General features: G+C 43.4%; 2 long non-coding RNA genes across 2 annotated transcripts in view; one reads left to right on the forward strand and one right to left on the reverse strand.

Moving 5' to 3' along the window:
* The window catches only part of LOC308458471, an 84,397-nt gene that overhangs the window by 6,915 nt on the left and 63,119 nt on the right, over positions 1-14,363 (forward strand). The gene's annotated exons all lie outside the window — the stretch shown is intronic.
* Positions 7,924-11,722, reverse strand: LOC308458561. The gene is made up of 2 exons (XR_013977558.1): positions 11,540-11,722; positions 7,924-8,108 (listed from the first exon to the last, which is right to left on the reverse strand). It is a non-coding gene; the product is annotated as an uncharacterized lncRNA (long non-coding RNA).

Genomic DNA, 14,363 nt, shown 5'->3' on the forward strand with positions numbered 1-14,363 from the left:
TCTGAATGCAGTTTAAAATACACCTCTGCTTGAATGGCACTGGGCAGCTTGTTACTATGATCCACTGTTTACGTTCATCTTGTGCAGCCCTAAAGTGAATATTGCTGAGGTTAAACTGTTTAGGTTTGGATAAACGACAAACAGAACTCCAGTCTTCAAAACATTTGAGGGCAGTGGATCTCTGAAGCACTTTAGCAGGAACCAACAGGAAGTGGCTTCAGTAGAAGCAGATATTCATTTATAAACAAATCGAGAGACCCTCCCCACACAACCCACACCCCGCCCTTTGCCCAAGGGCCCAGACATCTTCTTTCCATAAATGCACATTATTTAATCACTTAAAGACAATTTCACTTCAGCCTCATCAGAATTTCATTTATAGTAACTTCTCTCTCTTTCCATAGTTTCTGCCACTTAGAAATGCCAAGGAAAATGGATGCTTTGGCTTTAAAAATTCACGGGCCCCATTTGCACTGTGTCACACCACTTTAAACAGTCATAGCTTCCCCCAAAGAACCCTGGGAAATGTAGTTTTTTTATAGGCTACTTGGAATTCTTAAGAGACTCCACAAAGTTACAATTCCCAGGGTTCCCTGGGAAAAAAGACTGGTTGTAAAACCATTCTGAGAACATTTATTGAGAATGTTATAAAAAAAGGTAAAGGTAAAGGACCTCGCTTTACAGGCTGAGGGAGCCAGTGTTTGTCCACAGTTTTTCTGGGTCATGTGGCCAACATGACTAAGCTGCTTCTGGTGCAATGGAACACTGAAACCAGAGCAGCCCACGGAAACGCCGTTTACCTTTCCGCCAGAGTGGTACCTATTTATCTACTTGCACTTTTTGGTGTGCTTTCAGATTGCTAGGTTGGCAGGAGCTGGGACCGAGCAACGGGAGCTCACCCCACCACGGGGATTCGAACCGCTGACCTTCTGATCGGCAAGCCCACGAGGCTCAGTGGTTTAGACTACTGTGCCACCTGCGTCCCTGAGAAAGTTATAGGAAAGCAGAAATGAACTGTCTTGTGTTCTATTTTTGGATTCGAAACATCCTTGACAACTTGTCAGAATAATTAAACAACCCATCTTGGACCTAATTAAAGATAGGCAAATGAAATGTGAAGCACAAGTAAGAAACACAAATGTCAGTGCAAACTACTATTCCCTGTCTTTGGTTAACAGACCTCTGTCAATTTAGGAATGTAAGAAGAGCCCTGCTGGATCAGGTAAGAGACCCTCCTAGTCTAACATGCTCATATCATCGTGGCCAATGGGATGTTTCTGAAAGACCTACAGGTAGGTCATGACTGGTATTCGGAGGCATGGTACCTCCAGAGCCATGGTACAGCTGGAGGGAGCTCATTATTATTGCTTAAAACAACAACAGAACATACTAAAAAAATCAATTCAAATCCAATACAGATGCTAACTGGGATAAAGAAAATTCAGCAACTTTTGGAAATAGGAATATTATGGCGTGCACATGCACATGTGTGCGCGCACACACACACACACTACTGAGGATATTTCCTTAAGGAATCATGCCTGACTCTAAACCAGTAGGTTAGGATCTAAACAACCTCTAGACAAATAAAAGTTGTGTGCCCCAAAGTGGTTTGAAGTTGTGTTTCTTGAACAGCCTTTTCTCCCCACCCCTCGCCAAGCTATATGACAAAGACATTTTAAAGGGCTATTGCAGAAGAAGTTTGTGATGTGGCATTTGGGAGGCTGTTCAAAGAAAATAAAACTTAAAAATCCCACCAGTGCAAAACTAGCCTAAAGTAGCATTTTGGCTTCCAGCCATAGAGTTTTTGTTTGACTAACCTCATCTAGTTCTGTTCTGCAGATCCTGGAGCCAACATGGTAAATAATTTTAATCTATCCGGGCCAAGTCTTTGCATAGGCCACTTGTAGCAGATGTTTCTTATCTCTCCTGGCTGAGAGGATTGCTATTAATGTGGAGCTGTCTTCATAGATCTTGGAAGATTCTGAACTAACCTTTCCTTTGGGAATATTCATTTGTAGATCAGCAACTGGTAAACTGGTAAAAGACAGAAAACAGATGGCCTATTCTCAGAACTGGTGGGAGGCAAACACCAGTAGGAGCTCTCCTAGAAATAGCCATCTTGTAAATATGACATGAAAATGGTTATGAACCACAAGCATCAGAAATTGAAGTTGGTATTGACAATGCCATCCAGCTGAGCTAAGTCTCAGGTTAGATCTGGAATTGTGAGGATTTGGGGATAGTGATCAGATGCAAATATGAAATATACTTCATATTATCACTTAGTGGATAGAAGATATTAATAAAATATCTTAGGGCCAAACTAGTTATGACATATCCACAGCATACATTTAAAACACAGAGCTTCAGCCAAAGACTTCTGAGAACTGTTATTTACCCCTCACTGAGCTACAATTCTCAGCACCCTTAACAAACTACAGTTCCTAGAATTCTTTGGGGAAAAGCTGTGTGCTTTTAGGGAATGGTATAACCCTTGGTCACACCCCCAGCATAAATTTAAATCGCATTTATATGTTGTTGCATTTAACCTTTATTTTTCTTTTCTGAATTCAAACAGTAGATTGAGGCATGTGTGCTTATAATGATCAGAATTACTGCAGCCATAGACAGGGAGAATGTGATTGTTTCCATCCTTCTTGTGGGCATGGCAAATACCCCTCCCTTGAAGCTGTGATTTGATTAAAAGAGGAAATCCTTCGTTGCACCAGTTCTCACTCCTTTCTGTGACCCTGAAGGTTGATAATACTGTTACATACTACCCCAATCTCTGAGCAGTGCAGGATTCCAGGGGTTCTAAGAGCTTACCCAGAGTTTGATTTCCTTGGAATGAGGGACAGCAGAGACTGTGGTGTCCTTAGGATGTATGGTTTAATTTACACACATATATATTTATACACATATATATGGCCTTTAAAACTGTCCGTGGCTTGGGGAGTTAGTGTTATTGTTTGTTATTATGGTATGTATTTTTGTGTTTTTATATTATAAACTGCTACTACTACTATTTATTTATTTTTAAAATCATTGTTCTGCCCATGTTTGCCTTTGACATGGGGACCCCAGAAAGTTGCCCAGAAAGAAATGTGGTCCCTGGGCTGAAAAAGTTTCCCTTGGTCTAAAAGATACTGCAGTGAGACACAAGAGAACAGAGAGTCTCCTAGATATGTTGGGTCCCAGCCATTTTGTGCTTTAAAGATCAAGATCGGTGCCTTGAGTTAATGCCTGAAGGAGAAACATAGACTAGTGCAGAGTCAAGCGATAGCACAGAATGATGTCTTTCAGGAGATACATTGCTGCTCGCTGCACCGGCTGAGCTTTCTGAAGTGTCCTCAAGTGTAGCAGATACTCTGAAGCGCAGGATCCCTGTTTTGTTTTGCATCTGGCAACCCAGCTGCTGTAGGAGAAACAGGGTTGGCCAGTTTGCTAGTTCAGGGACTTCCCCCCTCCCTCCGCAAAATAAAAATGTAAAAGTGCACTAAACGGTGAAATCAATGCCAGCTCGGGGGAAGAGGGAGTGAGACTAGCTTTAAACAAGCTGGGAATGTTAAAAAGCATTGCATAGATGTTCTGGTTCTTCAGTAAAAATTAGCAAAATGGAACGAGTATGGTGGGAGTTATGAAACAAGGGAAGTCGTTCATCAAATAGATGTGCTCACATATAACTGGTCTATAGCTGCAAAACTTATTTTTACTCAGGGCAAATAAAAAAATGTCAAGCATAAAAACAATTATAGGACTAGGTCACAAATGCACATGCTGATATGTTCAAACTTGTTCATTACAAAATCAAATGAAGAGGCAAAAAATATTGGGAACCTTTAGACCAGGCATGGCCAAACTTGGCCCTCCAGCTCTTTTGGAACTACAGCTCCCATCATCCCTAGCTAACAGGACCGGTGGTCAGGGATGGTGGGAATTGTAGTCCCAAAACAGCTGGAGGGCCTAGTTTGGCCATGCTTGCTTTAGACAAATATGCAGGGTAGCAGAGTTTGCAGGTATCCCAGAGCACAGAGCATATGATGGAGTTATCTTGCTGAAACTGTTTCAAGGTGGGCACTGTCTGAATGAGAGACACCCTGGGAATTCCCATATATGCTGCCTTAAGTCCCATGGTGGAAAATAGGAAGGATACTAAATAAATGATAACTCACGAGTTAAGCTTCTCCGCTTATAGAATACTAGTGGCTTTGTACCCAGTGTTGTTCAGAATTCCAAGAACAAAAAAAAGTGCCGTTTTGAAATCAGTGGTTAAAATCAATGCAGTTTTGAATGATTCAGCCCACCATCTTGATTCAAAATGGTGTCCAGTTGTAACCAAACTCAGATGAAAACCCATTTCTTGATAGTAGGCAACCAACACGCAAAATTTGGTTACAATATCTTAAGACATGCACAGAAGCATCGCAAACAAGCAAGCCACTTTCCAAGTAGAAGCAAAAATGTTTGTTGAATACATTTCATTAAAGGCCTAATGTTTAAATTAAAGTCTTGAATCTACATATTAAATACCAACAGGCAAAATGCTTCTTTCTTTTGAGGAATGATTTCCAGGAATCCCAGAAATTATTGCTGACAATTGTAAGCTACTGACAAGTGTGAGGAAAGATTTGGTTATTAGTGTAGGAGTCGAGCTACAATAATCTTTTCCCAGCTACACAGCTCTTTCTGCCAAGCTGTAGAGGTGACAGATGCTTATTGCTTAAAATGCAAGTCCAACTAATCTTTAGTCTAGTTGTAAAGCAGCCAGTAATAAGAGAAATTAAGTAGACCCCTCTCTCTCTTTTCACTTAGCTAAATGCTAGCAGCATGCCAAATTCTGTAGCAACCCTCCCCCCCCCACGACTTTTTTCTCCTTTCCCCCATCAGCAGTACATAGGAATCTGTTGTAAACCAGGTCAAACTATTTGTCATTTTGTTTCGTTGTTGGACTCCAACTCCCATCAGCCCTGGCCATTGTGCTCAGGGATGACGAGAGCTAGAGTTCAACCACATCTTGAAGGTGTGTCATGCTGGCTACCCCTGATCACGACAATGGTGTAAGGCCATTGTTGGATCTTCTAATGCAGTGTTTCCCATCATCCCCAACCGCTGGTCTTGCTAGCTAGGGATGATGGGAGTTGTAGTCCAAAAAACAGCTGGAGACCCAAGTTTGGGGAACACTATTAATGCTTGTGGGGCATTCAGCATTCAGGCTTCCCACCAACAGTTGCTTCCCTCTTTCTGATTATTTTCACTATGCTGAGAGTAGGGGTCATGTGTGTGAAGAGAGTGCATAGGAGGTGAGGTTATAGACTGACTTGCAGCCAGTGTTGGTCCAAGACATTTTTTGTTGCCTGAAGTAGAGCACTAAATGGCACCCCACGTGCTGAAGGTTTGCTTTGCCATTCAAACATAAATCCCTGCCTTCCGTTTGATTCCACCACCTGAAGTAGCTCTGTGTCACTTTTCTGCATGACAGGGTCAGTTCTAGCCGTAGGGAGGCTTGAGTTTTGCCGGCAGCAGAAAGTCAGGCTGGCTCCGCCTTCGTTGCCAAGTGCAAGAGACACTGTGCCAAATCAGCTGAGTTTGATTTCTAAGACGGCAAGTCTCCGATCAGCTGATCGCACAATGCTATCTACGTAAGCCCTGACAAATAGCTCATGGTGCTGCATGTGGCAGCAATGTCAGGTGACTGGCTCCACCCACATTCCAAACTTGGCCAACAAGGCTGGGGGAGAGAAAGATCAGGCCCACTGGTCAGATCCAGTTCCCTACCGCTACATGGAATCTCAAAGGCAGGGTATCACCCATTACAAGATGTGGGTGATAAACTACAGGGGTCAGCCATCTCTCCACACACACCCCTGTAATGGCACGGCATCATGATTTAGCATCATTTCTACTGGGTATTCCATCCCAAATTAGAAACAACTGGTTCTAGGAGGCTGGTGGCAGAGCAGTGCCGTTCCCCTTCCCCTCTGCTATGCCATCCCCTGAAAGTTCAGTGAATTTGCCCACCCAGGCTGAAAAAAATGTGGAATTGTCATCACCACCTTTTCAGGAAACGGGTGGTCCCATGGAAGGGGGCCTTATACTGTAATGGTGCCAAAGTCTAAAACACAGGTGCAGAATGATGGGAGAGCAAAGAAAACAAACTGCTAATTTTTCTCATATTCATCTCATAATCTAAAGCTTTTTTCCAGGAGCTGTCTAAGGGTGCCTGAAGGCAAAAGGGAGCCTATATTTTGAAATGGAGGCTTGAGGGAACGAAGGAGGCAGTAGACACAGGCTTCCAGATAAGATGAAACATTTCCCCAGTCTATTACACACATTCTAATAGCCTACAGTAAATACCACTCCCTTTTTTTCTTCTTAACTGACCTTAGCCCTGAATACAGGCATTTATTTAGTAGTCAGAAATAAAGACAGGGGTTATTTTAGTGTGAGGTTATTTTAATTGTATGTTTTCATATATATATTTAATGATACGTGCTATATATTTTTACCATGTCTTATATTTTTAAATTGCACCCTGATCGAGCCTGAAGGATAGAGTAGCCTAGGGATCTAAATAAATAGATGAAGTCTGATTCTGTAGGAAACCATGACCTAACGCAGACAGGGAAGACTCATGACAAGCAATGCAATCATCTCCTACGGATCCCACCAGAAGGCCGCCTTTGTAAATGGCCAGGTAGTGCAATTTCATAAAGTCTGTTGCAGAAAGCAGAAATCTGTTGCAGACAGGCCCTCCCACTGTTTGGATTGTGGGGATGAGGTTTGTGGTAGAAGCTCTGCCCCTGATCTATACACATTTATTAGAGCATGAGATGAGGGTCCATCAACCCTCTTCTCTTCTCTTCAGATGTTTAAGGAAGTGGTAAAAGAGGAAGTATCAGCCACTCCCCTCTAGTCTACATGCATTTGTACCCCAACTGAACATTGGTAAGAGTTACTTTTATCACACTACAACAAAGGAAGCAATATAGTGATACGTCACAAAGTTGAAAAGGAAGGGGCACCATTGGGCGCTGGGCTGAAACTGCCCCCGCTCCCGCCACTGCCAGCACCTTGTGCAGGGAGGAAGGAGGCAGTGGAAAAGGAAGGTAAGGCAGGCAAACCCCACCTGTGATATGCCGCTGGGTGATGGTTCCATTGTGTTCTGGCCCTCAAACCGGTGCTGGACAATGTATCAATGCATCACCCAGGCTTAAGGGATACCTATAGCACTGACATTCTTCTGGCCGGTGAAAACCTAGCTGATCATGCAGGCATTCCTTGCCACTGATATTTGTTTGTTTGTTATTTTGTTGATTTTATTTTGTGAATTGTGTTATTTTTACAACAAGCAGTGGTCTATAATTTTAAATAAAATAAGCAAGTAATCGCAATTCTGTAATTCATGAACTGATTGGTGAGCCAAACGTTTTGGGAAATCTGACTTTTTTTTTCATTGCTGAAATCAAGTTTTGATTGTATCTTGGATGAGCTCATTTGAAATTAAGTTGTGCATAGATCCACACCTTGATATCGTGAAAGCAATATTCTTCAGATGTTTTGCCAGATGGGTCATAATGTGCAGGTGCAATTGCTGAGAGGCTCTGCCGACAGTTATTAGTTTGCATTTCATTTGCGAGGCAGGCACCCACAAAAGCCCGGCTTATTGTAAGTTTGGCATTGTCTGCATGAAAATGTACCCATATGTTACGGCCAGACAGAAGGCAAGAGACTATAGCAGTTGACCCTTTGACCTGCAATATTCCCGAATAATATTGGAGTAAAGAGTTGGGCTTAGGGATTTAGTAAATGGCAGTCCCCCTGACCTTAATTACTCTAATGCCTCCTCTAATCCTATCAGGGCTCTGTGAACGAAATGCATTTTGAGTATCTAAAGAAAAGATTACTCGCCCACCACTAAGCTGCAGTTGGAGCACATCGTGTTAAAAATTCAACAGAATGTAATACAAGTCACCTGTTGCCCAGGAATCTGCCCATGTCAGAGAGCAGAGCAAGCCACATTAATCAGCTATGAAAGGGGCAGGTCAGCATTGCCCATGTCTGCCTGGCACTGTGCATTCTTTTTGTTGGGTTCAGCATCACAGCTTCTGCAAAAAGAAAGACAGAGTGGAAAGCATGTCACCCGACACTTTTGACCTTCTCCCGCACAAATATTTGGGGCTAACTTCACAAGGCAATGAGAGAGAGCAAAGCACATGTTTCTAAGCAAGAGGCCGCAGAGGCACTGCGATCCTCAGAGCTGCAAAGAGCTGCAAGCAACTTTCCTCTCTCTCTCTCTCTCTCTCTCTTTCTTTCTTTCTTTCTTTCTTGGCTCCAAGGCCTTGCAGCTACATGGTGCCAAGAAACCCACACAGTGACTTTGAAAGTAATTGCATATTAACAGCCGCGATGGCAAGGATTAACATCTCCGTGTGTATCATTAGCAGAGGTCTTTAATATCTACAAGAGACATTATTTAAATCTCAGCTAAATTGCAATTAAGCAAAGAAAAAATCCCGCCCAATGCAGAAAACTAATCAGGATGCAGGAACTCTGGTGTACACCTGGTGCTCCCCGTAGGGTTGGGTGAATCTGTCAATTCTGGTTTCTCTCAGTTTCTCATTTTTCCAGCCTTAAGTTCGGTTCTCCACATTTTCACATCAGTTTGCAATTTTCTTCTTAAAAGTTCTCAGAAAAAAACATCTCAGCATTTTAGTGCAAAGTGCTCCTAATGTTTACATTTACCCCCCCAAGCATTTTTCAGTACAGATTAGGTAAACTGGGCTTTTAGTGTTAGCTGAATTTCATTTCTCCCCCATCCCTCACTTCCTGCCATGAAATAAACTCCACATGCAATTCAGAGGAGGCTGCCAATCTGTACAATTATGCCTTTGAAATGAATGGGACCCTGTGGATGAAGGCAAGGGGCGGGCATCCATCTGATAACACACACCCCTGTTTTGGACTGAGATGAGAGTTGTTATTGCTGGTTTGTAAATGGAAACAACTAATTTCATGAGGCATCCTGATTTTCTCCCACCTGGGCCTTCCCCTGAGATTAAAAGAAAGAGACAGGGATACCTGTGGTTCTTTGTGAAGTGAGAGTTGATGAGCTGCTTCTTTACTTGAACTCAGATGGACAGAGGTTTATTTGTCTATCAGTCAATGCCTCCACCAGATTTTTATGCCACCCTTTTATGCCACAGGCAATTATCAGGGCAGTTTACCAAAGCAATGGAATAAAAATACAAAACAAACAAACCACCCAGCTAAATCAATGGAACAGTAGGATAGTAAAGGCACCCACATCCATGAAAAACTCTTTCAGGTAGGAAAAAAATGGAGAAAATACATTAACTAGGCGTTAACCTGCTGGGGTGCCACAGAGGCCATCTTCACCTGAGAATCATTTGGAGAAGGACCTCTGAAGAGCCAAGTCTACAGGCAAGTTGCTGTGGAAGTTGGTGTTTCTTCAGGAAGCCAGGCCTCAAACCATGTTGCTATAGGTGGATGTTGTCCATGGTTTGCAGGGCTGAAGGTGCCTTTGGGTAGAACCTTCCAACTGCAACATAAAAAGTGCACCCAAGCCAGCTCACTAACCTTACAAAGATACTGCAAGCAACCTCTAAGGACCTCCAGCCAAATCAGTGCTGTTGTGTGGTGAAATTTTTTCGTAGGGAACCAGAGCTAGCGAGGGCAATTGGTGAGGCGGCGGCAATGTTGCATGTGTGAACATTGAGCCTCCCTTCCTAAGCTGGGTAGAAGCTTCCTGGGCTTTGGGAAGGTCTCTGACAGGGTGCTGGAGACCTCCTGCCTCATTCCCAAAGCCAGGAAAGCTTTGGAAAGGTGGCTGGAGGGCTCTTGGACCCGTTGGATCATCACATCTCATGTGCTTTGGGAAGGAGACACCAGGGAAACATTTAGGAGACTAGCTTAGTACCCCTAGTCCACTGACTGCATATCACTGAAGTAAAAAGAACCAGGGCGTAGGCTGCTGCTTGCAGTTCTCTTCACCTCTCAACCTTCCTCACAGGACTATTATGAAAACAAAGCAGGATAGCCCCTCTGTATGTAATCCATTTTCTAAGGATGTACAAACACATCTAGTCCAAAGTTTTGCTCCTAGCATGAGCTAGCCTCCAACAAACAGGACACAACAGGGAACGGCTTACCCCTGCAACAACTTGCTGCTTAAAAGAACTAGCCTGCGTAAATTCCAGTTTTTCTTCTGTCTGAATTTGCCTGCAAGTGTTTCTGTACAACCTAAAACCCCTTTCCCCAATCTGATGCCCTCCAGAGGCTGCAGTCTAACCTTTATCTGGAGGGCACCAGGTTGAGGAAAGTCACAAGGAAAACAGGACATGCACTTGAGTTTGGGGGCTTTGAAAACAGTAATTGTGTGGACAGGCGGAATCCCCAGATCCCGAGAGGTCCCCCCCATCATGTGGAATAACGACTCAAGACAACATGCTATGGGATTAAATTGGCCACAACTTTATTAAATTTCAAATGTGGGTAGACCTTGGCTCAGGCATTGGGCGTTCTCCCTCCCCAGTCCCCAGCCGGGGACCTAGGGAGCACCAGGGTTATCCAGTGTGTGTGTGGGGGGGATGGGCCGGCTCTGGAGAACATATGTTCAAGCAGAGATAGCCGCCCCCGTTACGCCGCCACTGCAGGGGACAGCAATGACGACCTTTCGGCATACGGTCAAAGCCTCCCTTCAGAAACCCCTTTAACGGGGAACCCTGGTATCGCCGCCGCAAAGAGGAAGATGGACTAAAGGATTCCGCCCAAGGCCTGATACCGCCAAAGTTGTGACGTTTTGCTACGGGAAAGGCGAAACCTGCCAATGCAGGGAAATTCCTTTCCGGCCCTTTAACAGCGACCTTAACGTATCAGCGCCCGCATACCTGTGAAGATAGGTTAACCTGCAAAACCTATGAAGAAAAGTTAACCTGCAAAAGAAGACATTAACTGAGGGTGGGTAGGGTGGGAGAAGCTCTGGAGCCAAGTGAGGATTCCCAGGTAAGATCCTCCCTCTATTGTGTGGGCAGGTAATCTGTCCCCTACCTGGCCTGGTCTCCTTGGCAACGCTTCCCCCAGGTGGGATTGGACAACTGACTGAGGTAAGCGAAGACCTCCAGGTATCCCACCTGAGGGAAGGCAAAGCCAAGCCTATGCTGATGGGGCCGCTCCAGATCTAGGGCTGCGTGCGTCCACGCAAAGGGCGCCCCCCGTTTTAAGCGGGGAGCGGTCAATACCGGAATTTCTTTTATGAGTTAAGAAATGACAGAATAGATGGATGGGAGCAATATTCCTTTCTCAGAGGCCTGAAACCTTAGAGTTTGTTTAGGTAATAACTTCATTCCAGAAGAACATTCAGAGGAAGGAAATATCTCCCTTGAAGCTAATTAACCGACAGCCTGCAAGCCCTGTCCAAGAGGACTTGTTCTAAGGTCTAAATTTTATTTATGCTTTAAAACCGGGTTTGTTGAATATACATAAAAAACCCGAAATAACAGTTGAAAATTATACGTACCATATAACAAAACTTCTTTGGGGGGTGGGGTGTTGAGGAGCAGAGGTTGTGGGGCAGCATAAACTCTTAACCTGAAGTGATTTGTGGAGAATGTGGTCTAGCTGAAGGATAATGGGTGGAAAAGAAAACAGAGGGAGGAGAGCTTGTGGAGCTTGAGGGGAAAATGGTAATCCTTAAGCTTCAAGCCGATAGCAGCTAAAACCCGGAACTAGTTATTTACAGTATTCTAAGGCACTAATAAACCATTTTTTCCTGGCGGAGGCAGAGGGAGAGTGGTGTTTGTCTGGGAAGATATTTGTGTGTTTAATTGGATGACACTCAAGAACAGGAGAATGGATGGACTCTGAGCCAAAATTGGGCAGCTAACAAATATGACTAATATGTTGATTTTGGCTTGCTAGGCTTCTCATTTTCCCAATCTTAATTTCGGCAGTCCACAATTCTGCAGCAATTTGAAAATCGCTCTCTCTCTCTCTCTCTTTTTAAAGATCTTCCTGAAAATTCATCACTTTAGTGTGAAATTATTCTAATAAATCCCCCCCCCCTTTTTTGCATGCACCTGTGTGTGATCGATTAGTAGCTTGGAAGGATGCCTTGGGAAAGCCACCCCCTCCTTGACACTGTCTACTATCTATTTTGGCAAGCAATATTCTCTAATGTAATGCATTTCTACATTTTGTTTTCACTGATATATGCATTTATATGCACACTTTACACCAATATCTGCATTTTTATATGCATTACTTGGCTGACAAACTGCATTGCAAGATTTGGAGATTGTGAATTTTGAAGGATGGCCATATTTCTGTCTGTATCTTGTTTCAAAAACTATGAATTAGGTGGGTTCTTTCAACGTGAGCAGAATCGACTTTCTCCCGTATCTTTAGCTTCAGCTGAGGTGAGCTGTTTCCTGAAGCAGTGTCCTGAAGTCTGAACCAAAACTTGTGGTCACTGCACACCCCTATCAAGCAGAAGACTTTTCTTCGGGCAGCCCTTGAAATAGAGGATTGCCTTTGAAAAGTAGAACACCCTTCTCTGCATTGTTTTCCTGTGAACATTTCGTAGGTGGGAAGAGCCATACAGACATAGATACACAGGTGCTTTCTCTTAGCTTCGAAGGACTACCACTGTTCTCTGTGTTAAGTCCTAATTTTATGCACATACTTAGAATGATTATTGCACATCTAAATTGTAGTGTGTTTGATTCTTCCATATAGATCCATGCAGCCTTCTGCTATTGGTATGTGTTAATCACAGTTCTGCTTTTAAAATGGGACGTTCCCATTAATGATGGTAACAGAACCTAAGTTTCAGAAGTGAGTATTCAAAAGTTAAGGTTTGTGCCCCTCTCATGGGCAATTTAGAATCCATTATGCATTCACTCGCTGAGGTCCTTCTCACTCTCTTCCCATTGTTTCCCACACTGCTAATAGGAGGGTTGCTTGATTTCTGTATCAGAAATCGAAAAAACTGGCTGAATTTCAAAGCTTTGTCTATAAAAGGCTTTGTACTTTCTACTACCTTGTTCTTTCTGCTGAACACCACGAGGCAATTCTCCAGTTTGCAAACAACATTGGAAAAAGGTGTTGGAGAGTCCATTGATTTAAGTTTTTTCAATAATGCATAAAGCAAGAGGAGGGTAGCAAAGGGGGCATTCAGTTTATAGTCTGTGAATATGAAAGCTTCAGGGAGGCATAGTTAGTACCATATATAACATACTTTCAGTGAACTTTACAGCTCAGGGAAGGGGATATTTCACATTAACACACAATAAGGCAGTGTAAAGGCCAATAACGAGAAAGGTTAGACTAATTAATAGTACAATTGGGAATGGGAAATTGCTTCCATATGCTTTCTATAATTACTGTTACTGGCTAGATAAAAGCATCACATTTTTAGCACAGTTTTTTTTCTGTTTCCTGACATGGTAGAAGCCCTCTTGAATAGTGTACAGCACCCCTGTGTAACACTGAAATTCAAGATGCCATTTTCAATGGTAAAAAGAAATCACATAGCCTATTCACCTCTTTGATATCTAGAGCAAAATGGTGTCCGCAGCCAGAATGTTACTGTTCCTGCATAAGTTTCTACAGCAGGGGTGAGATATTTCAATCCTTCCAAATGTTGCTGGACTCCAACTTCCATCATCCTTGACCATGGGCCTTGCTGGTAAGCGCTGATGGGAGCTGGAGTACCTGGAAGCCCTTTGTTTACTGTCTCACCATTGTGCAGCTAATGTGGCAGTCTGCCCATTTACTTTTCAATTACTTACTTATCTCTATGTTTCTATTGCATACCCCTCATATGTCCTGAGAAAACTGGGACATCCCATTTTTTTTTCACATGAGAGCATGGTGGCCATTTGGGGTGCTGCAATCCCACCCTGAAAAAAGCACTTTTGGGGGGCCACAATCTCTCATGACTCATGTGGAAGTCTAGCCCCAAAATATGGCATCCAAGGTTTTTTTTGCCTCAATGTGTTTGAAGGTATGCCATTATCGCATATAGGATCGCTGCCACAGATATACCTTAGTCTGCCAGTCATGCTCTTGAGACATGGTGAATTTGCCTCAAGTAGTTTCTCTTGAGGGGAGGGGTTTGTAATGCATATGGAGCTTCTAAGTCCTTGAGAGAGGGGCTCATGTCTGGATACGTAAGCAAGCTCTGCCCAACTTCTCCCCCTCCTCCAGTTCAGTGCCCCAAACTTTACAGTGTGGGCTGTGATAGTTTCCTTTTCTGGTGTTGAGTAGGATTTTATTTGTTCATTACCTGCTAGATTGTTTAAAAATGAACACTATAACCCGTATGATGAACTTATATCTGT

The sequence above is a fragment of the Podarcis pityusensis genome, assembly GCF_964106645.2.
Source record: "Podarcis pityusensis genome assembly, chromosome: 11".
Classification (NCBI taxonomy): domain Eukaryota; kingdom Metazoa; phylum Chordata; class Lepidosauria; order Squamata; family Lacertidae; genus Podarcis; species Podarcis pityusensis.